The sequence below is a fragment of the Oncorhynchus tshawytscha genome, linkage group LG12 (assembly GCF_018296145.1).
Source record: "Oncorhynchus tshawytscha isolate Ot180627B linkage group LG12, Otsh_v2.0, whole genome shotgun sequence".
Taxonomy (NCBI): Eukaryota; Metazoa; Chordata; class Actinopteri; order Salmoniformes; family Salmonidae; genus Oncorhynchus; species Oncorhynchus tshawytscha.
Window position 1 is genome coordinate 69,728,343 of NC_056440.1, and position 22,442 is coordinate 69,750,784.

Genomic DNA, 22,442 nt, shown 5'->3' on the forward strand with positions numbered 1-22,442 from the left:
GCAGGGTCAAATAATAATCACAGCTGTTATAAAGAGTGTAAGAAGTCAGTACCTCAATTTCCAAGTGAGCTAGTGAAATGAGCAGACTGTCTCTAAATCCCATGAATTACAGTGACTGCGGCAACTGCCAGATGCCCAACACTGCCTGCTGCTTAAAATAGGGATATTAAGGATACAGGAGTAAACAGGAAACAGGAGCTTGACTAGCCAGGTCCAGCCCAAGGGTCCTAAAGCCTAGAAACTGCAGAAAAGGGAAGTTACGTCAGAGGTCTTTGAATCCAATAAGGAAACTGTTGTGAAATACAGTAGGACTCAGGTCATAACAAAGGAGGCAGAGCCAGCCAAGTATTGTGATGAATAAACAAAGCCAATATTGCCTCTGATATTCTCATTTTGACTTATCAAACCATGAAGTGTAGGCTGTCAGGTTTGTTGTTCTGACTCCAAAGTGAGTTTGTGGGTCTTTGTGTCCTGCTGACTGGATCAGACGCCCAGCCAGGCGTCGCACCATTAAAAACTGTTCAGTGTGTGTCCATGTGAAAACACTGCTGCCATGTCTGCCTAAGGCCTGGCTAAGATGAGCAGGCCAGGCACGGCACCAATATTGATGTGACCCGTCCCACTATCCTTTCTCCATTGGCAGCCAAGCTTCTTGTTCCAATGCGTAAAGTATTAGAGCTTACACCCAAACAAACATGTAATAGGAGGGTCCCCAGTCTGTGCTGCTGGCTCAGCGCCCAGTTTAACATCCTTCCTTTGGCAGTGTGCACTCGGGGCTAATGTTAGCTCTGCCTCCACCACTCACTGTATCTCAGCTGCTGCTACTTGGACAAGGAGCTTAGGTTTCCGGGAGCAAGCTCTCTGTCGCCAGATACAAAATGAGCTCCGAAGTATGATTTACCTGTGCTATATCTTCGAGGAATTTGTCAGCACTTAAATGTAAAAGAATGACACAGGCAGCAAATACCAAATGTGTATCCATGACTCTTTTCAAAAATCAACTACTAAAGGTAGCCTCATGGTGGTGGACGGGGCAGCGGTTCCTCAAGCTGACAGCTCCTTCTGCCACTGAGGCACCAGGCCACTGACAGCAGGGTACAACCACATGGCCACCATTAAACAACCCCTCAGTCTCCTCTCATGAGGTTTATTTCAGCCTACTCAGCCAAACAGCTTCCCTACACTAGACAGCACCGTACCGCTTTTAGGACTCAAAGTTTCAGCTCAAAAATGTCCTCTACATCTGTTGCCAATGAAGAAAAGGAATGCTTTGTGGATTCAAACAAGAACACTTCAAAAACAAGTAGAGACCATTTCAATCCCATCATACCCTTTTATATAGTCTGTTCCCCCTTTCATTGATCGTCTACTTCAACAAACATTTATAGTATCTAAAGGTAATGGGTATCGACCTAAATATGCAACTAATACGACAAGGAAAACAGTTCTCAAAGAAGCAATAAGCACAAATTGCTTTTCAACAATTAAAATGAGCAGGAAAAATGAAAAAAATAAGATGTTACTAGCATTTTGTAGTTAAGCATTCTTAGTCACATTGTAGATGGATGGGATATGGGGTAGCCTAGCCCCAGACTCCGAGGCAGCAGACAGGCCAAGGGTCAAGCCAATTGCTGCAAGCAACTGTGTGACACAAGCAGAGCCAGGCTCTGCCTGCCCAGAGAACACAAGGAGGGCATTGTGGCAAGCACCGGCCTCCTCCATACCACCACACAGAAAGAAGAAAAAAAAACCCTCAGCCAGCTGCAGCAGGATTCTCATAGAGAAAGGGCACAATATGGTCTATAATTTGAATGTTTATCTTCAAAATACATAGTATGCAGGAGAGTCTCATTCTGAAATTAGGTTGGCTAACTGGCTGTACACTAGTAGGCCAAGATATTATAACATGTGATATAAGAAGCTTATGTCCGTAAAAATAGCAGGCTGGCTGCTGAAACAAAGGAGGGGATATGCTTGGAGACCAAAAAGGTCTGAGGCTCCTAACTATGTAAGCTTACATTCCGTCGCCAACAGTGCACTTGTTTATATAGCTCGAAGGACAAAATGTTGGCCCTGGTGTTCAATCGTTTCCTAGACAAGCCATAAGGAGATGCTCATTTTCAAATTGTTAACTAAAATGTCCTACTAACTTTCCTTATAGGTTTCACAATTTTGTCAAACTGGTATAGGTGTTGAGTAATTATTTGAAGGCAAAATGCAAACCTATATCGTACAAGCGGTAAGCAGCAACTTCAACCCAACAACCACTTAAAGGATGTATGAAGAAACCAAAATGACTAAAAGGATTCCTACAGTTCCCTACGACTGAATTATAAAAATAAACAAAAAAGATCAGAATAGAGGAATGCTCAGATAATCTCTTCTCAATGGTAGTCATGAGTAAAGCACGAACTGTGTTGGGCATAGATAGAAGCACAATGCCCAGCCCTGCCCTGCCCTGGAGACTACTGTGACCTGACTCGAGCAGCTTCCAATTCAAAGCCTTCTATCTACAGGTCCGTTTCAGCAACAGGCTAATAGCGAACGCGGCTCACATTTCACAGACCTCTCGAGGCACAGCATTGGAAGAGGGAGCACTGCTGGCTAGCCTAGCGGATGTAGTTTTAGAGTTTCTCTTCTACATAAGAAGCATGACATCTGTAAGCATCCTCAAAGGAAGCAATGTCATTCTTAAAAAAGGGGAATCTGTGTGATATGTAGCTACTTTTATCCCCATATGTAAAATGGCACACCTTGAAGGCTACAGAACAAAACTGGATGCCATATCCATTCAAGAAATACCATGGAAGACAGAAATGGCTCACTTAAAAGAGCAAGGTCAAAGGTTTCATGATTTGCCAACCACCATTTTATTTTTAGCCAGGACAAAAAGTAAGACTTTTCTATTCAACTCCAGGAGTGGACAGGATATGGGGTTCCTAACGAAACAGAGCCCATTTAGTGACTTTCACAACAGATTTCCCATTGAGCAAATCTGATACATCATTCCTCTCACTACACAAAATGAGAAACCTACTGCCCCTTGGTAAATAAACAGTACACTATGTAGCCAATACTACCCTTCTCACAACTGTTACCTAGCAGACTCAGTACCATGATTTACAGATGACAAACATCTACCATTTAATTTGTACATGTGCATACTAACAGTGAGTAACTTCATTGAGAACACTTCCATTCATCACACTGGGGATAAAGCAAAAAAAAAAAAAACGAACTTAAGTCGGTCTCAGATCGATTGTCGGGGACCAAGTTAACCTCCCCTTTCATCTAAACCTCCCGTATTGACCATCCTGCTTTTAGGGAAAGTTTTGTACATGCATGAAACTGCGAGTTTGACTGACTCTAGTCTACTTGCTTAAGGTGTCCAGAGTCCTTCCCAGGATCATTTGTATGTAGAAGCAGGACTGATAAGCTCAGTTATTTTCCCTTTAAAAAGGAGTGAATGAAAATAAACAATTATGCCTACACCATCAAATTGACATTTCCACCTCCAGAAATGAGCCCAATAATATATTGGTTAAAAACAAATATACATTAACATATTGGACCACGCATATAGCCTATGCATGCTATTAGCAATAAACAGCATCACCTGTAGGCCAACTGATGCAGCATAGTAGCTATAAATGCATAGAGATGGATAAGCCCCATGCTTCAGCCCATTTACCCCAATGCACACTTATTATTCATAATTAAATTATGATTAATTACTATTCCCTCCAATAGATTTTATTGGTTACTATTACAAAGTATGTCATTTAAGAGCGCTGTGCCAAACGAGCTCGATCACACCGACAGCGTCATTGCATTTTGGTACACGAGAAATGCATTCATTTCCAATGGAATGCTGCATTTGTTTTGCAGAGGCAGTGCGTTCTGTGTGGTGCATACGTTGGATTTATCAAAACATACGTCAAACTGTATGCATAGACTGCTTGACAGAAATGGTAGCGGAAGGTAAATGTTGAACATTTGTTGCACACATATCCAGATGCTGCTACTGCATACTATTTTGCGCCGTGACGCTAATCAGTGTGATTAAGGTATAAACCATGCTTAAAACTGCGGTTGTAACTGCATTTCTAAATTGATGCTGCAAGCAATTTTTAAGAGTAAAGAAATAAACGCAGTAACATTTAAATATATATATAAAATATATTTAATAAGTTCACCGTTTAAAAACAAACTGCCTTCGGATTAAGACCCTTCGACTTTTTCCACTAAGTTACAGCCTCATTCTAAAATTGATTAAACCGCCCATCAATCTACACACAATACCCCATAATGACAAAGCAAAAATGTATTTAATTTTTTATATTTGCTCATTTAAACTGAAAAGTACTTTGTTAAAGGCAGCAATTACAGCCTCGAGTCTTCTTGGCTATGACGCAACAAGCTTTGCACACCTGTATATGTAGAGTTTCTCCCATTTTCCTCTACAGATCCTCTCAAGCTCTATTAGGTTGAATGTTTGATCGGGTTCAAGTCCAGGCTCTGGCTAGGCCACTCAAGGTCATTCAGGGACTTGTCCTGAAGCCACTCCCGTGTCGTCTTGGCCATGTGCTTATGGTCTTTGTCCTGTTGGAAGGTGAACTTACACCACAGTTGTCGGTCCTGAGCGCTCTGGTTCACGTATTAATCAAGGATCTCTGCACTTTGTTTCTTTTATTTTTGCCTTGATCCTGACCAGTCTCCCAGCCACTGCCACTGAAAAACATCCCCACAACATTATGCTGCCACCATGCTTCACCAGAGAATCTTGTTTCTCTTGGTCGGATAGTCCTTTAGGTGCCTCTAGGCAAACTCCAAGCGGGCTGTCATGTGCTTCATCTGGCCACTCTACCATAAAGGCCTGATTGGTGGAGTGCTGCAGAGATGGTTGTCCTTCTGGAAGGGTTTTGGTACCCTTCCCCAGATCTGTGCCTCGACACAATCCTGTCTCGGAGCTCTATGGACAATTCCTTCAACCGCATGGCTTGGTTTTTGCTCTGACATGTACTGTCAACTGTGGGACCTTATATACACAGGTAGGTGTGCCTTTCCAAAGCATGTCCAATCAATTGAATTTACCACAGGTGGACTCCAAGTTGTAGAAACATCAAGGATGATAAATGGAAACAGGACACACCTGAGCTCAATTTCAAGTCCCCTAGGAAAGGGTCTGAATACTCACAGTACGAGTCAAATTGACACACCTACTCATTCAAGGGTTTCTTTATTGTAGAATAGTGAAGACATCAAAACTATGTAATAACACATATGGAATCATGTAGTGACCAAAAAAAAAAAAAAAGTGAACAAATTGATCAAAATATATTTTATATTATTTGAGATTCTTCAAAGTAGCCACCCTTTGCCTTGATGACACCTTTGCACACTCTTGGCATTCTCTCAACCAGCTTATTGAGGTAGTCACCTGGTATGCATTTCCATTAACACGTATGCCTTGTTAAAAGGCAATTTGTGGAATTTCTTTCCGTCATAATGTGTTTGAGCCAATCAGTTATGTTGTAACAAGGTAGGGGTGGTCTACAGAAGACAGCCCTATTTGGTAAAAGACCAAGTCCATATTATGGCAAGAACAGCTCAAATAAGCAAAGAGAAACAGTTCATCGTTACTTTAAGACATGATCAGTCAATTCTGAAGATGTCAATAACTTTGAATGTTTCTTCAAGTGCTCTCGCAAAAACCATCAAGCGCTATGATGAAACTACCTCTCATAAGGTCCGCCACAGGAAAGGAAAACCCAGGGTTGCCTCTGCTGTAGAGGATAAATTCATTCGAGTTACCAGCCTCAGAAATTGAAGCCCAAATAAAATGCTTCAGAGAGTTCAACAGACATCAACTGTTCAAAGGAGACTGCATGAATCAGGCGTTCGTGGTTGAATTGTTGCAAATAAACCACTACTAGGAGGACACCAATAAGAAGACTTGCTTGGGCCCCCCAAAAAAACTGAGCAATGAACATCAGACTGGTGGTAATCTGTCCCTTGGTCTGATGAGTCCAAATTTTAGATTTTTGGTTCTAACCACCGTGTCTTTGTGAGACGCAGAGTAGGTGAACAGATGATCTCTGCATGTGTGGTTCGCACCGAGAAACATGGTGGTGTGATGGTGCCTTGCTGGTGACACTGTCCGATTTATTTCGAATTCAAGGCACACTTAACCAGTATGGCTACCACAGCATTCTGCAGCGAAACGCCATCCCATCTGGTTTGCAGGACAATGACCCAACACACCTCCAGGGTGTAAAGGCTATTTGACCCAGGAGGAGAGTGTGAGTGCTGCAATAGATGACCTGGCCAATTGAGATGGTTTACCGCAGACCGCAGAGTGAAGGAAAAACAGCCAACAAGTGCTCCGCATACAGTGGAGCAAAAAAGTATTTAGTCAGCCACCAATTGTGCAAGTTCTCCCACTTAAAAAGATGAGGCCTGTAATTATCATAGGTACACTTCAACTATGACAGACAAAATTAGATTTTTCTCTCTCCAGAAAATCACATTGTAGGATTTTTTAAATGAATTTATTTGCAAATTATGGTGGAAAATAAGTATTTGGTCACCTACAAACAAGCAAGATTTCTGGCTCTCACAGACCTTGGTTTGAAGAAATCAACTGTGGGAGCAATTATTAGGAAATGGAAGACATACAAGACCACTGATAATCTCCCTCGATCTGGGGCTCCACGCAAGATCTCACCCCGTGGGGTCAAAATGATCACAAGAACGGTGAGCAAAAATCCCAGAACCACACGGGGGGGACCTAGTGAATGACCTGCAGAGAGCTGGGACCAAAGTAACAAAGCCTACCATCAGTAACACTACACCACCAGGGACTCAAATCCTGCAGTGCCAGACGTGTCCCCCTGCTTAAGCCAGTACACGTCCAGGCCCGTCTGATGTTTGCTAGAGAGCATTTGGATGATCCAGAAGAAGATCGGGAGAATGTCATATGGTCAGATGAAACCAAAATATAACTTTTTGGTAAAAACTCAACTCGTCGTGTTTGGAAGACAAAGAATGCTGAGTTGCATCCAAAGAACACCATACCTACTGTGAAGCATGGGGGTGGAAACATCATGCTTTGGGGCTGTTTTTCTGCAAAGGGACCAGGACGACTGATCCGTGTAAAGGAAAGAATGAATGGGGCCATGTATCGTGAGATTTTGAGTGAAAACCTCCTTCCATCAGCAAGGGCATTGAAGATGAAACGTGGCTGGGTCTTTCAGCATGACAATGATCCCAAACACACCGCCCGGGCAACAAAGGAGTGGCTTCGTAAGAAGCATTTCAAGGCCCTGGAGTGGCCTACCCAGTCTCCAAAGATTTTCTATGTGGTTGAGATCTGGAGGGAGTTTAACATCCATGTTGCCCAGCAACAGCCCCAAAACATCCCTGCTCTAGAGATCTGCATGGAGGAATGGGCCAAAATACCAGCAACAGTGTGTGAAAACCTTGAAGACTTACAGAAAACGTTTGACCTCTGCCTTTGCCAACAAAGGGTATATAACAAAGTTGAGAACCTTTTGTAGGTGACCAAATACTTATTTTCCACCATAATTTGCAAATAAATTCATTTAAAAAATCCTACGTCATTTTCTGGATTTTTTTTTCTCATTTTGTCTGTCATAGTTGAAGTGTACCAATGAAAATTACAGGCCTCTCATCTTAAGTGGGAGAACTTAAACAATTGGTGGCTGACCAAATACTTTTTTGCCCCACTGTATGTGGGAACTCCAAGACTGTTGGAAAAGCATTCCAGGTGAAGCTGGTTGAGAGAATGCCAAGAGGGTGCAAAGCTGTCAGGGCAAAGGGTGGCTACTTTGAAGAATCTCAAATATATTTAGATTTGTTTAACACTTTTGGTTACATGATTCCATGTGTTATTTCATAGTTTTGATGTCTTCACTATTATTCTACAATGTTGAAAATGTTAAAAATAAAGTAAAACTCTGGAATGAGTAAGAGTACAAACTTGACTGGTATGTAAATAATGTATCTGTACTTTGTTTTTAATAAATTCGCAAAACATTTCTAAAAATCTGTTTTCACTGTCATTATGGGGTATTGTGTGTAGATTGCTGAGCAAATTGTTTTATTTAACCCATTTTTGAACAAGGCAGTAACGTAACAATGTGGAAACAGTGAAGGTGTCTGAATACTTTCGGAAGGCACTGTATATCCATTCACAAGACAGCTGCCAATGGTTTGGGTCTAACAGTGCTTCCCTATCAGATGGTTTAGCATTGCACCTGTACTACCATTACTGTGGCTCAATTCCACCTCTGCAAAGATTGCATTTCCAAATCAAAGTATAGCCATACAGGACTTCGCTGCTGTTGCTTGCCTTGCGCTGGTATTTTTCCCAACTGGTAACGACCACAAAAAAAGTATTACTTCACTCCTTGTACGTTGGACTCCCATTTCTAAGTATCAAGAGTCACATCCACTAGGAATGGACTCCTAAGACACTATTTTTGGAACATAGGAGACTGATTAGTTGCCGTACCGTCGAGAACAAACACTCCCATCTGTCATAGTGAGCTTGCGAGGGACGGAGAGGGGCACAGTATAGGCAAGTCGGCCAACAGGCAGACATTCAGAACCGTGCACTAGGCCCATCTATAGGCAGTCAAAGCTGTATCTCACAACGGAATGCTACAGCTCGCAATTTCTTGGTTGCAAGGTCTTGAAACTTCAGTAAAGCAGGGCCTATCAATGAATAGGCTAGGATATTCTACAAACAGACCGAAGACTGAACACACTTGCATCAACAGCAAAGAGATGGGGTGTAATCATTAGTCCAAACAGTTGCAACAGTTTGCAACTAAAATAAGTTAATTGGACAAGTCCAGGCAAGTCCCTTCCCATTTTGTTCCATATAAGAAACATAATGAATATGCCCCAGGCGAGCCAGCACGAGGGAGAGAGGGGGCAAGCAGAAAACAGTGGTACACATACTTTGTGATGTACATAATGTAGATCCCTTCTCTCGTCAAACATCTCATTCCAAAATCATGGGCATTAATATGGAGTTGTTACCCCCTTTGCTGCAATAACAGCCTCCACTCTTCTGGGAAGGTTTTCCACTATTACGTAACATTTCCGCAGGGACTTGATTCCATTCAGCCACAAAAGCATTAGTGAGGTTGGGCACTGATGTTGGGCGATTAGGCCGGGCTCGCAGTGGATGTTCCAATTCCAGCCAAATTTATTTCGATGGGAGTTGAGGTCTGTGCAGGCCAGTCAAGTTCATTCACACCGATCAACAAACCATTTCTGTATGGACCTCGCTTTGTGCATTGTCATGATACAGGAAAAGGTCCTTCCCCAAACTGTTGCCACAAAGTTGGAAGCGCAGAATCGTCTTGAATGTCATTGTACGCTGTAGCGTTAAGATTCCCCTTCACTGGAACTATTATTTATCCTCCAAACCTTAGTCGGCTCTATGCAGTCCGGCAGGTAGCGTTCTCCTGGCATCCGCCAAACCCAGATTCATCCGTCAGACTGCCAGATGGTGAAGCATGATCCATCACGCCAAAGAACGAGTTTCCACTGCTCCAGAATCCATGGCAATGAGCTTTACACCACTCCAGCCGACGCTTGGCATTGCACATGTTGATCTTAGGCTTGTGTGCGGGCGATCGGCCATGGAAAACCATTTCATGAAGCTCCTGACGAACAATTATTGTGCCGAAGTTGCTTCCAGAGGCAGTTTGGAACGTGTTCGTTGCAACCAAGGACAGGCAAGGTTTACACGCTTCAGAACTCAGTGGTCCCGTTCTGTGAGCTTGTGTGGCCAAACACTTCGCAGCTGCTGCTCCTAGAAGTTTCCATTTCACAATAACCCCACTCACAGTTGACCGGGGCAGCTTAAGCAGGGCAGAAATCTGCCAAACTGACTTGTTAGAAAGGTGGCATCCTATGACAGGAACAAGTTGAAAGTCACTAAGCTCTTCAGTAAGGCCATTCTACTGCCAGTGTTTGTCTATGGAGATAGCAATGCTATGAGCTCAATTTTATACACCTGTCAGCAACTGGTGTGGCTGAAATAGCCGAATCCACTATTTTGAAGGGGTGTCCACATACTTTTCACAAAAGTTTGCCTCTTCCTCTGGTCCTCAAATTTCCCCAGGCCTTTATAGTCAGTCTATAACACAGAATATATAGTTTGATAACTGCACTGCAATTTAAATTAATAATAGCAAATGGGATCCCCCTCTTTAACTATGGGCAAAACTGCTTTCAAAACAGATCTCCCGCAATTGCATTAAGAACTGTCGTGCAATGACTGCTTGTCAGATTACATGTTTCCCTCCCCATTTTTAAAATTTATTTTACCTTTATTTTACTAGGCAAGTCAGTTAAGAACAAATTCTTATTTTCAATGACGGCCTAGGAACAGTGGGTTAACTGCCTGTTCAGGGGCAGAACGACAGATTTGTACCTTGTCAGCTCGGGGATTTGAACTTGCAACCTTCCGGTTACTAGTCCAACGCTCTAACCACTAGGCTACCTTGCCACCCCTATGGCTCTCGCAACTTAAATGCACCTCGAGAAGACTATTTCTAGAACACACAACAAGCAGACTAGGTAAAAAAAATATTATAATAACGAGGAAAAAATATAAAAAATAAGTCAACTGTTCTAATAACATTACATGGTAAAAACAGTAGCAAATGGAAAGTTACATCCTGCGTGATAAAGTATAGGCTTTGAATTACTTCGCCAGCAGCTACAGTAGGCTACACAGCACTGTTTGAGTTGAGCGCAGAGGTGGTGAGCATTTGACTATTTAATAACACTTCATCTGAAAATCGGGAGTGTCAGCAACAATCATACATATCAGTTCAGTGCACACAGCGTAACAGAAAAAAATAAAGGAGAATACATTTGGGAATTTCAGAACAACAATGCTTTATTAGGCCGTCATCCACAAAAAAAATGACCTCTCCAGAATCCATATGAAGGAAATCAGTCAGAGTGTCAAAGAACTTTAGCCCCTCTGACAGACTCACAGGGAGGAAAATAGCTGAGAGCAGGCTTGCACTGGTTTCCCAGGATACAGCAGGCTGAGATTTCCCCTCTGGAAGCCCCTTATGACAGTCCATTACACTCAGTTCATCATCCCCCATACTAGAGACTGCGGAAGAGTCTGGATTTATGGGGTGTCCTTCAGCTTTGACGTATTACAATGCTATATTTATGTGTTATGTAACCATCTTAAATATGTGTAACTAAAAAGGTCATTGGGGAATAATGAATTTAGCTTGATATGAACCTACAAGAAATTGCTTGTGCATTCTGAAAGATTCCCTGCTGCTAGCTGGGCTAACTTATCAAAACATCATCAATTAATGATCAATTCCCCCAAGAATACTATATTTTTAAAACCAAGAAACCTATCAGGTCAAGACTAGCTGTGTGTCTGACAAATGGAAATGCCTCCTGAGACACAAATGCTGTACCTTCTATTTGGCCTAGATTTGAGCAGTCCATGGGTAAGTCAAAGGGGAAAATAACCTTGTAGCATCAGTTAATATCCTAGGAAGTAGAGGTTGACCGATTAATCGGAATGGCCATTCATAACAATCGGAAATCTGTATTTCTGGGCGCCGATTTTATTTATATATATTTTTTAAATAACACCTTTATTTAATCTTTATTTAACTAGGCAAGTCAGTTAAGAACACATTCATATTTTCAATGACGGCATAGGAACGGTGGGTTAACTGCCTTGTTCTGGGGCAGAACGACAGATTTTCACCTTGTCAGCTCGGGGTTCCGATCTTGCAACCTTACAGTTAACTAGTCAAACGCAATAACAACCTGCCTCTTGTTGCACTCCACAAGGAGACTGCCTGTTAAGTGAATGCAGTAAGCCAAGGTAAGTTGCTAGCTAGCATTAAACTTATCTTATAAAAAACAATCAATCATAATCACTAGTCAACTACAGATGGTTGATGATATTATCTAGCGTGTCATGCGTTGCGTATAATCTGACTGAGCATACAAGTATCTGACTGAGCGGTGGTAGGCAGAAGCAGGCGCGTAAACATTCATTCAAACAGCACTTGTGCGTTTTGCCAGCAGCTCTTCGTTGTGCGTCAAGCATTGCGCTGTTTATGACTTCAAACCTATCAACTCCCGAAATGAGGCTGGTGTGACCGAAGTGAAATGGCTGGCTAGTTAGCGCGCGCTAATAGCGTTTCAGACATCACTCGCTCTGAGCCTTGGGGGTAGTTGTTTCCCTTGCTCTGCATGGGTAACGCTTCGATGTGGTGGCTGTTGTCATTGTGTTGCTGGTTCGAGCCCAGGGAGGAGCGAGGAGAGGGACGGAAGCTATACTGTTACACTGGCAATACTAAAGTGCCTATAAGAACATCCAATAGTCAAAGGTTAATGAAATACAAATGGTATAGAGGGAAATAGTCCTATAATAACTACAACCTAAAACTACTTACCTGGGAATATTGAAGACTCATGTTAAAAGGAACCATTAGCTTTCATATGTTCTCATGTTCTGAGCAAGGAACTGAAACATTAGCTTTCTTACATAGCACAAATTGCACTTTTACGTTCTTCTCCAACACTTTGTTTTTGCATTATTTAAACCAAATTGAACATGTTTCATTATCTACTTGAGGCTAAATTGATTTTATTGATGTATTATATTAACTTAATTCAGCATTGTTGTAATTGTCATTACAATTTTTCTTTATATATTTTTTTTAAAATAAATCGTCCGATTAATCGGTATCGGCTTATTGGATGACCAAAAATAATACATTTAAAATAGTATATATTTTTTTTTATAAAAATAAATTGGTATCAGTATCGGCATGGAAAAAAAATCATAATCGGTCAACCTCTACTAGGAAGGGATGTTGTTGACACTTACTCTGCCTATGTATAACATCCACAAAAAGACAAGGAGTCCTAGGGCTTCTATTTGAGACATTTTTTAAGTTATTGGCACTACCACTGTCAGAGCCTAGGCAATGTGGCTGTGGCATGCATAAGGCCTATTCATCAACGTGATTTTTCTGCCAATAACAAACAGAAAAGCCACAAATGTACAGTACCATGTTTATGTCATGCCTAACATTTATTCCCCACAAATATGACTCACAGATTATCTATGGAAATCATTCTCCTGACACACAAAAATAATATTGCTGTTTAATTTGATGTAGTCTACTTAGCCTACTGTATGGGAATAGAGCAAGAAGTAATTGTTTGGTCTCAAGAGAGAAATCTCATTCAGGGTTAGCACTGATTAGAGGGCACAGAGGTTTAAATATATATTATTGAGAAATACAGGATGAGGCAAGTGAGGATAACCTCCACTTGTATGGCTTCATTTCTGACCCAGTAGCCCCAGCCTTCACATGTCTGAAAGACATTGATAGTTGAAGGATTATGTCAGACCCTCAACTGAGCTGATTGGAGGGACGGGATGGAACTAATCATCTATCAAGCTATTTCAGATCTGTGAACACCCAAGGGGAAGGGAATACGGTTTGAAATGGGACCTGGTTACTGTCTTTCTAAGGGTAGTTTTGAAGAGGGTCAAACCTGGGTATTATTAGGCTTGCCTTCCTGCTACACCTGTTTTTTTTAATGACATTCGTGAGAGTGCTGCTTCCCTCAGGATCTAGGAATTCATCTGAGACTAGCCCTTGGGGGCCACCAGTCAGAAAACTCCAGTGAAAATTGCAAAACCAAAAAAAGTCCTGCCATTTTTGCTAAAAGCTGCCATCAAACTACAAAACCCTCGTAGTCCTACATTCCAAAGCCAGAATTAGGTGAAAACAAAACCATGGAACACTAGAATCAATCCTGTTCATCTGTGATTTGTTATACCCCCTCCCCCCAACCACCATCAGATGCCATTGTGACATTCTAAACTCTGATGAGAGTCAGAGAACAGCTTATTCTAAGCATTGCAGCATGAGCAACACTAGAATGTTTTGTTAATGGAAATATCACTCTGGTTCATCCAGATAGTTGAAAGAATAGACAAAGCCATGAGACAAAAATAGATATCTTGTAACTCATGGGCTGACTCTCACACACGTAACAGGAAACAAAATGAAAAAGGATCTGCTGATCAATACATTAGTTACACTGACAACTGGTCCATGGTCAGAGACAGGGCTAATCAGGCATTGGATCAGGTCAGGGAGAGAGTGAACAGAGGCAGGAATCTGCAGAGCAATGCATTTATTTCCATAGCAACAGAGCTGTGACATAAATCAACAGGGATATCTGTGATAAGAGGGTTTATTTATGAGGAACATGATGCAGCAAATCAAAGAGCTTCTCAGTATTGTTGGAAAGATGCAGTCTGACAAAGCCCTCTCTCTACAGGCAAACAAATCCAGGTGAATATTAGGCCAATTGTCCTACCAGTAGTGTTTCCGCCAAACTGACTTGATGCAGATAAAAATCAGTGCATGATGACAGTGTATTCGGAAAGTATTCAGACCTTGACGTTTTCCACATTTTGTTAAGTTACAGCCTTATTCTAAAATAGATTAAATAAATCCTCAGCAATCTACACACAATACCCCATAAAGACAAAGCAAAAACAGGTTACAATGCGTTTGCAAATGTATATAAAACAAAACTTTTTTTTTTTTTTAAGAAATACCTCATTTACATAAGTACTCAGACCCTTTCCTATGAGACTCAAAATTAGGCTCCGGTGCATCCTGTTCCCATTGATCATCCTTGAGATGTTTCTACAACTTGGAGTCCACCTGTGGTATATTCAATTGATTGGACATGATTTGGAAAGGCACACACACCGGTCTATATAAAAAAAAAGGTCCCACAGTACACAGTTCATGTCAGAGCAAAAACCAAGTCGAGGTCCAAGGAATTGTCCATAGAGCTCCAAGACATGATTGTGTCGAGGCACAGATCTGGGTAAGGGTACCAAAACATTTATGCAGCATTGAAGGTCCCCAAGAACACAGTGGCCTCTATAATTCTTAAATGGATGAAGTTTGGAACCACCAAGACTCTTCCTAGAGCTGGCTGCCTGGCTTAACTGAGCAATCGGGGGAGAAGGGCCTTGGTCAGGGAGGTCACCAAGAGTTCCTCTGTGGAGATGGGAGAACCTTCCAGAAGGAAAACCATCTATGCAGCACTCCACCAATCAGGCCATTATGGTAGAGTGGCCAGACGGAAACAACTTCTCAGAAAAAAAGCACATGACAGCCCGCAAGGAGTTTGCCAAAGGGCACCTAAAGGACTCAGACAATGAGAAACAAGATGATCTGGTCTGATGAAACCAAGATTTAACTCTTTGGCCTGAATGCCAAGCATCACATCTGGAGGAAACCTGGCACCATCCCAACAATGAAGCATGGTAGTGGCAGCATCATGCTGTGGGATGTTTTTCAGTGGCAAGGATTGGGAGACTAATCAGGATCAAGGCAAAGATGAACAGAGCAAAGTACTGAGAGAACCTTGATGAAAAGCGCTCATGATCTCAGACTGGGACGAAGGTTCACCTTCCAACATGACAACAACCCTAAGCACACAGCCAAGACAATGCAGGGGTGGCTTTGGGACAAGTCTCTGAAAGTCCTTGAGTGGCCCAGCAAGAGCCCACACATGATCAAACATCTCTGGAGAGATCTGAAAATAGCTGTGCAGCAACACTCTCCATCCAACCTAGCAGAGCCTGAGAGGATCTGCAAAGAGGAATGAGAGAAACTCTTCAAATACAGGTGTGTCAACCTTACGGCATCATGTCACCATGTTGAACAATCTTACAGAATTTTCCTGTTTCCATCACAGCTGTTCTAATTATTTAAAAACGTATACAGCATGACTTTACTTGCATGAAAACTGGATGGTAACATGGTTTAAGTCAAGTCAATCTCCATAGAGGATGGTTTCTCCAATCTGCATGTAGTAAAACAAACTACTGCAAAGTATAATATCTCCTCAAGCTATGGATGACAGGCAATAATGCAATGTCTGAAAATGTGACAAGCTCAAAGCAAACAGAAACCCAACGGTAAAGAGGGGGCAGTGACAAATCTGTGTGTTGGAAATGTTTGTTTACTACAGAGGAGAGATGAGATGACCAACAACTGGTCTATACTCAAACTCAGTGACACATTTAGGCTACTAACAGTATTTGGCCTATTTTAATTTATTCATATATATATATATATCTCTCAAAACAAAAGACCGCAGCATTGACAACCTGATTCCACAATGATAAGAGCCCAAAAAATTAGAGATGTTTATATTGGTAAAAACTTCTGCATTCTTCAGATCATTTGTGGAGCAACAAGATTTTAGGCAGAAGGTCATACTTTTTCCCCCCTCTCTCCAAACTGCAGCAACCCAAACAGGAAATACATTCCACATAACCAAAGGAGGCAGACATGGCAATAGAAGCTGCCTTTAGCTCAACAATACCAAAGACCTCTGGGTTGTAGTAGCACATATAATGGGATTATTCAAATCCTTTAATAAGGTTGTCAGTTGAGTTGGATAGTACTGATTGAAATGTGTCTTACGTGTATAACATTCAGCCACACCGAGGTGGGGGAAATAAGTGAGAATGCTATTCAGGGACTACAGCTTAGTGTTAATCACCAAGATAGGGACCCTGGGATTGTACCCCTCCCTCTGCAACTGGATCCTGGACTTCCTGACTTGCCAGCCCCAGGTGGTGAGGTTATGCAACAATGAAGGCTGGCTCAATTATCAGATAGTGTAACTGACAATTATGGACAATAACCATGAACAAAAGCAATTCATTATAATAGTCTTAGTACATTCATTTTTAGGAGAAGGGGGAATTCAACTTTATATTCAAACAGATCAAGTTAAAACTTAACTGCTATTGGGTTACACAAACTGGGTAAAATTGGTAATCATTTCACGAGCAGAGCGGCACACCTTTATTTAACTAGGCAAGTCAGTTAAGAACACATTCTAATTTTCAATGACGGCCTAGGAACGGTGGGTTAACTGCCTTGTTCAGGGGCAGAACGACAGATTTTCACCTTGTCAGCTCTGGGATTCAATCTTGCAACCTTACGGTTAACTAGTCCAACGCTCTAACCACCTGACTCTCATTGCACTCCACGGGGAGCCTGCCTGTTACGCAAATGCAGTAGTTGCTAGCTAGCATTAAATGTATCTTATAAAAAACAATCATAATCACTAGTTAACTACACATGGTTAATGATATTACTAGTTTATCTAGCGTGTCCTGCGTTGCATAAAATCGATGCAACGCAGGGGGATGATTTAACAAAAGCGCATTTGCGAAAAAAGCACAATCGTTGCACGACTGTACCTAACCATAAACACCAATGCCTTTCTTAAAATCAATACACAGAAGTATATATTTTTAAACCTGCATATTTAGCTAAACAAATCCAGGTTAGCAAGCAATATTAACCAGGGGAAAGTGTGTCACTTCTCTTGCGTCATTGCACGCAGAGTCAGGGTATATGCAACAGTTTGGGCAGCCTGGCTCATTGAGAACTAATTTGACGTAATGACATAACATTGAAGGTTGTACAAATGTAACAAGAATATTTAGACTTAGGGATACCACCCATATTTCACTGAAAAAAATTAACGTTTTGTTTTCAAAATGATAGTTTCCGGATTCGACCATATTAATGACCAAAGGCTTGTATTTCTGTGTGTTATTATGTTATATATTTTTTTATTTCACCTTTATTTAACCAGGTAGGCAAGTTGAGAACAAGTTCTCATTTACAATTGCGACTTGGCCAAGATAAAGCAAAGCAGTTCGACACATACAACGACACAGTTACACATGGAGTAAAACAAACATACAGTCAATAATACAGTAAAAACAAGTCTATATACGAGGTGAGCAAATGAGGTGAGATAAGACGAGGTAAAGGCAAAAAAAGGCCATGGTGGCAAAGTAAATACAATATAGCAAGTCAAACACTGGAATGGTAGATTTGCAGTGGAAGAATGTGCAAAGTAGAAATAGAAATAATGGGGTGCAAAGGAGCAAAATAAATACTTAAATACAGTAGGGAAAGAGGTAGTTGTTTGGGCTAAATTATAGGTGGGCTATGTACAGGTGCAGTAATCTGTGAGCTGCTCTGACAGTTGGTGCTTAAAGCTAGTGAGGGAGATAAGTGTTTCCAGTTTCAGAGATTTTTGTAGTTAGTTCCAGTCATTGGCAGCAGAGAACTGGAAGGAGAGGCGGCCAAAGGAAGAATTGGTTTTGGGGGTGACCAGAGAGATATACCTGCTGGAGCACGTGCTACAGGTGGGTGATGCTATGGTGACCGGTGAGCTGAGATAAGGGGGGACTTTACCTAGCAGGGTCTTGTAGGTGACATGGAGCCAGTGGGTTTGGCAACGAGTATGAAGCGAGGGCGAGCCAACATAATTAAGTCTATGATTTGATATTTTATAGAGCAGTCTGACTGAGCGATGGTAGGCAGCAGCAGGCTCATAAGCATTAATTCAAACAGCACTTTTGTGCGTTTTGCCCACAGCTCTTCGCAAGCACAGCACTGTTTATGACTTCAAGCCCATCAGCCTAATGGCTGGTGTAACCGATGTGAAATGGCTAGCTAGTTAGCGGTGTGCGTGCTAATAGTGTTTCAAACGTCACTCGCTCTGAGACTTGGAGTGGTTGTTCCCCTTGCTCTGCATGGGTACTGCTGCTTCGAGGGTGGCTGTTGTCGTTGTGAGCCCAGGTAGGGGCGAGGAGAGGGACGGAAGCTGTACTGTTACACTGGCAATACTAAGGTGCCTATAAGAACATCCAATAATCAAAGGTTAATGAAATACAAATGGTAGAGAGAAATAGTCCTATAAATACTATATTAACTACAACCTAAAACCTCTTACCTTGGTATATTGAAGTCTCATGTTAAGGAACCACCAACTTTCATATGTTCTCATGCTCTGAGCAAGGATTTAAACGTTTGCTTTTTTACATGGCACATATTGTACTTTTACTTCTCCAACACTTTGTTTTTGCAACAATTACTCGTTACCCAAAATTCCATAATCGTCACAGCCCTAGCAAAAACACCTCTGCCACGTTGACCCTCAACACGGGGGCCCCTCTGGGGTTTGTGCTTAGTGGTCTCCCTGTTTATGCAAGACTGCGTGACCACGCACGACTCCAACATCAACAAGTTTGCCGACAACACGGTGGTAGGTCTGATCACAGACGAGTCAACCTATAAGGAGGTCAGCGACTTAGTAGTGTGGTGCCAAGACAACCTCAATAAGACCAAGGCGATGATCGTGCACTATAGGAGAAAGAGGGGAGAGCATGCCCCCATCAACATCGACAGGGCTGTTGTAGAATGGGTTGAGAGTTTCAAGTTCCTTGGCGTCCACATCACTAAGGACTTAAGGATGGTCCACACACACAGTCATGAAGAGGGCAAGGCAGCACCCCTTCCCCCTCGGGCTGAAAAGTTTTGGCATGGGCCCTCGGATGCTTCTACAGCAGCACCAGCGAGAGAATCTTGACTGGCTGCATCAGCACTCTGTATGGCAAATGCACCACCTTTGACCTCAAAGCGCTAGAGGGTGGTGCGGACAGCCCATACATCACTGGGGCCGAGCTTCCTGCCATCCAGGACCACTATATCAGACAGTGTCAGAGGAATGCCCGATTGCCTATGACTCCAGCCACCCAAGCCATAGACTGTTCACTCTGCTACCGTTGGGCAAATGGTACCAGATTATCGGGTCTCGGACCAACAGGCTCAGAGACAGCTTCTACCCCCAAACCATAAGATAGCCAACTAATGGTACCCAAGCTATGTAGCAATCTGCCCTGACCCTATGCACACACACAAACTACATCCCACAAAACCTCCCACACACTTTCCCACTCCTTCTAGTCTGTTCTTTGTTTTACTCTTACTACCCATCCTGATGCCTAGTCAATACCCTGCCTTCATGTACATATCTACCAAAAATACCTCCTACCTCCGCACATTGATCTGGTACTCCCTGTATATACCGTAGCTCCATTCTTGTGTGTTATTCCTAGTTACCATTTTATTATTAAACTGCATCGTAGGAAAGGACTCGTAAGCAAGCATTTCATGGTAAAGTCTACACCAGTTGTATTCGGAACGTGACAAATAAAATTTGATTTGAGTGGGAAGATACTGTACTGCTGGCATATATCTTGGCAAAATGTGTCAAATTCTCAATCCAACATTACCGCCCAAGCAGAAAACTATAACAGTCAACAAATCACGCAATACCCAAATCAATGTATTACATTCAAAACAACGGTGCAGCATTATTGATATTATTTATCAAGCAAGCTACCAACTGCACCGGATAGCAAGGGCTTCTCCCGTTCTGAGGATGCAGCAAGCTTGCTCCGGCTGTCACTCACTGGTTAGCTTGCTATAACACAAGCAAATGTTTATGAAAGCGAGACATAACGCAACCTAGATATACTAGCACGGCTAAATACCGATGGAGTGTAAAGTCAGTAGATATCTAGCTAACTACAGTAAGCAGATATGAGCTCGGAAGACCAGTTGTGGGGAGATTTTCTTTCAAGTAAAGAGGTCGCAAAATTGCCCAACCAGCGTGTTAATTGTTATAAAAAGCCACATTAGATTTGACCTACTATAAATCGGTGATAATCTTTCAAATCCGACCAGCTTGGTACTAGCCGGTTGTGAGATCAGTTCAAGTGAGCCGATATAACCAGCTTTGAAGCATAGAAAAATGCATAGACGTAGCTCGTAGGCTAGTATTTATGAATCTGATCACTATTTAGCAGGAAGGTGCAACATAATCTCCGCAAGCGCAGTACACCGGTTTCATCGAAACTCAAGCAGACAACACCGTGCACTATGTTGCAAGCTATTAGTACGGCCTTTTAACGCCCTAAACTAAAACGCCTCTGTCAGGCTCGAGTGGAGAAAAAGTTCGGCAACATAAGTTACACAAAATACATAAGAAACTATCACTGTAACAAACACTACCCGGTTTGGAAAAGCATTTATTGTATTTATTTCACCTTTACTTAACTAGGCAAGTCAGTTATGAATACATTCTTATTTACAATGACGGCCTATCGGGGAAGAGTGGGTTAACTGCCTTGAACAGGGGCAGAACGACATATTTTCCTGGTTAGTTCGGGGATTCGATCCAAAAACCTTTCGGTTACAGGTCCCAACGCTCTAACTACTAGTCCCCATAAGGACACACACCCAAAGATCTAACGTTAGCAGCCAGGTAACTAGTAAATTAGGCTGTACATTTTCAGAATTACCATAGACTTATTAGGGTTCTTTACCGATTGTAAACATGTTTGGCCCCTACTTAGTAGACAAGTTTACCTAGCTTAGTTACCTAGCATTAGTTAGCGGACTATCTACCTTCCCTGACCCTCGAAAGACACTCCTTGAAATTACCTCGCAGGGTGGGCAAAGATACAACATATTTGCAAAAACAATGTCCCGAAACCAAACAAATCACACCTAACTAACGTTAGTTATCTACATTATATCATGGATTTCTTAAAATACATACTAAAAGCCAGTTCACTACCACGCATTCATAGTTTGAATATCTTAGAATTTCTAGCAACTGTTGCTAAAATTGTAGGTTTCTGGTTAGTAGCTACTGAACGGCCACAGAACTTCCAAAGACCACAGCTAACTAGCTAGTAATCGACAACTAATGTAAGCATTAGCTATCTAGGTACTGTAGCTAGCGCTCTGCGACACGATTTTTTAAAAGCTAGAACACAAAAAAACAAACCTAATACAACTGGGACACTAGGGTACTATTCCTTGTTACAAAAACTGTTATTTGTGACGAGAGTAAATGTGTTAAGAGCTTTCAGATAAAACGATTTTTAACCAAAGTAGAGTTGATAAGAACATCACTTACCAGCTAGCTAGGCATCCACCCTCTTGACAGCGAATGAAGTCTGTATACAACGGATGTGACGTTTCTCTATATAAACCAGAGCGCGTGAGCTAAACTCCAAACCTTCGGTTGATCACACGGATCAGACACACTCAAAAACATCGAATTCGAAGTGAATGCAGAGGTGAAAGCTTCAGATATTAACATATTTTTATATCAGCATTGCTTCATCACAAATATTATGTTTTATGTAGATAACATGGCATGACATTAGTTACAAATTCAAGTGTGGACGAACAATATATTACGCTTTTAATAACTAATTTAATCATTATTTGAATCGATTATTTGTATTTATAAACAAACCCACTGAAACGGTAGAAAATGTTTTTTTGCTCCAAGAATCGAATTGTCACACAAAGGTATTTAGGTACATTCCGTGGAGTTATCCGCCCTCTAGTGGTCTTTTTAAACTGAATAGGTGAAGTATCACTTATCAAACGCTAGCGTGC

The 22,442-nt window shown here is 41.8% G+C and overlaps 1 protein-coding gene across 4 annotated transcripts in view; it reads right to left on the minus strand.

Moving 5' to 3' along the window:
• LOC112249332 (granule associated Rac and RHOG effector protein 1-like) overlaps nt 1-22,021 on the minus strand; it is a 40,749-nt gene extending 18,728 nt beyond the window's left edge. The window contains exon 1 of one of the 4 annotated variants that reach the window (XM_042331002.1): nt 21,952-22,021. The gene's annotated coding sequence lies outside the window, so the exon portion shown is untranslated. Of the gene's footprint in view, nt 1-52; nt 242-20,677; nt 20,785-21,951 lie in introns of those variants that run through there. The other 3 variants (XM_042331004.1, XM_024419183.2, XM_042331003.1) reach the window with 3 other exon arrangements.
• Nucleotides 22,022-22,442: the final 421 nt, after the last annotated feature.